The sequence below is a fragment of the Schistocerca americana genome, chromosome 2 (assembly GCF_021461395.2).
Source record: "Schistocerca americana isolate TAMUIC-IGC-003095 chromosome 2, iqSchAmer2.1, whole genome shotgun sequence".
In the NCBI taxonomy this organism is placed as follows: Eukaryota; Metazoa; Arthropoda; class Insecta; order Orthoptera; family Acrididae; genus Schistocerca; species Schistocerca americana.
Window position 1 is genome coordinate 410,544,695 of NC_060120.1, and position 2,595 is coordinate 410,547,289.

The window sequence follows — 2,595 nt, forward strand, 5'->3', positions numbered from 1 at the left end:
ATACTCCTGATGTACAGTCATTGTAAAGAAACTTCTAAGTAAACAGCGAGTACTGCATAATAAGTGTGAAACAAAGTATAGGACTATTAAAGAAGCCCTCCTGCGAACCTTGCAGAACTAGCATTCCTGGCAGAAGTAAATCTGTGAGGATGGGGTGGGAGTCATGCTTGGGTAGCTCAGATGATAGAGCACTTGCCCGTGAAAGGCAAAGGTCCTGAGTTCGAGTCTCAGTCTGGTACACAGTTTTAATCTGCCAGGAAGTTTCACATCAGTGCACACTCCACTGCAGAATGAAAATCTCATTCTGTTGGACTATTGATAGAGAGGTGCAGAATGAAACCTGTTTGAGTGTCTTAATGAGTACCATAAAAGAATATTGTAAAATGACCTTTCACAAAATGCAAAGAAATTCTGGCTGTGTGTAAGCTTGTTACTGGCACCAAAGTTAGTGTCCAGTCACTTGTGGATGAGTAATGAACTCAAACTGAGGGCAACAAAGCAAATTTAGAAATGCTTAACTCCAATTCAAATGTTCCTTTACAAAGGAAAATCCTGAATAATGATCTTCAATTAATCCTCATACCACTGACAAGTTGAGTGAAATAAGCGTTAGTGCCAGTGGTGTTCAGAAACAGCTGAAGTCATTAAAACTGAATGAAGCTTCAGGGGCCAATGGAATCCCATCAGATTCTATGCTGAATTTGCAGCTGATTTATCCTGTATTTTGACTATAATCCAGCCTAGATCCCTTGAACAATGAAACTATGTCCAGTAGTTGAAAGAAAGCACTAGTGACTCCTGTCTACAAGAAGAGTAGTAGAAGTGATCCACTAAACTACCATCCAGTATCCTTGAAATCGATGTGTTGGAAAATCTTATAATATATTCTTAATGAGATATCTTGAACAGAATAACCTGCTCCTTACCAACCAGCATGGATTTCAAAAACATCACTCTTGTGAAACCCAACTCACACTTTTCTCACATAACAAACTGAAAGTTTTGGATCAGTGCAGTCAGGTAGATGCAGTATTTCTTGATGTACAAAAAGTATTTGACTCACTACAGCTACACTTATTTATAAGTACGAGTATATGGGATTTCATGTGAGGACTTTTTTGTATGGAGGACACAGCAAGTTATCTTGGATGGACAGTCATCGACAGATGTAGTAGTGACTTTAGATGTGCCTCAGGAAAATGTGCTGGACCCTTGCAGTTCATGGTATTTATTAATGATCTTGCAGTTAATAGTGGTGGTAACCTCAGACTTTTTGCATTCTTAATGAAGTACTGTCAAAAAGAAGCTGCATAAATATTCAGTCAGATCTTGACAAGATTTCAAAGTGATGCAAAAATTGGGAACTTACTTTAAATGTGCTATCACAAAACTGTAATATTAACGAGTCACAGTTGGAATTGTTTAACTCATACAACTACCTGGTTGTAACACTTTGTAGGGATATGAACGGAAATGAGCACATAGACTCAACCATGGGTAAAGCATGTGGTAGACTTAGGTTTAGTGATAGAATACTGGGGAGATGCAATAAATCTTCAAAGCAGATTACTTACAAATCACTCGAAAGATCAGATTTATGGGACCTCTACCAAGTGGGACTAACAGAGGATATTGAACATATACAGAAAAGGATAGCATGAATGGTTACGGGTTTATTTGATCTGTGGGAGAGAGTCACAGAAATGCTGAAGGAACTGAACTGACACACCCTTGAAGGTGGTGTAAACTATCTTGGGAAAGCTTACTAACAAAGTCTCATGAACCGGAGTTAAATGTTGACTACCGGTATAGGAATATACTTCAGTCCCTTACATATCATCTTTATATGGATTGTGAGGACAAGATTAGATTAATTACAGCACGCACAGAGGTATTTAAACAATTACATGAATATAACGGGAAGAAAACCCGAATATCGGTCTCTCTGGGACGTACCCTCTGCAACATACTTCACAGTGGTTTGCAGAATATAGCTGCAGGTGTAGACGTAAAAGGTGCTGTAGAAGGACTTCACACATTAAGTGGACATAAGGAGTACTGGTCAAAGAGGTACTAAAAAGAAAGTGGGACGAAAGAAGTCCATGATAAATCATTTTCATATGAAGTGGAAAATAGTTAAGGCACCTGCAGAGGCGTTTTAACTTGGCACTAGAGAGAGAAAAAGTAGTAGTACCGTATTATTGGCCACGAGACACCATCTGGGGCAGTGCAGGTGTAGTAGACAAATATTATTTGGGAAAGTGGCTGGGGTAGATATTGTATTGTGGGCCTATTACAGATCAAAGAAAAGAAAATAGTGCACAGTATGAAAATTTGAGGAACTGTGTCAAATACGTCGAAAAATGAAAAATTATTTAGCAGTTACTCATCACTTTAATCGCCAAATGATAGTCAAAAAACTTTAGAGTTTTCGGATTACTCAGTGCTGTCCATGGTAATACTCTTCGTGTGTGCTCGTTACAGAGCATATTTGGCCCAATGCGCCATCGTTTCAAGTTGGAGGCAGCCGATAGCAGTATGGTGTCAGGTAGCCGATTACAAGCTACATCGGAACACGTCAATATGATGCAAAAT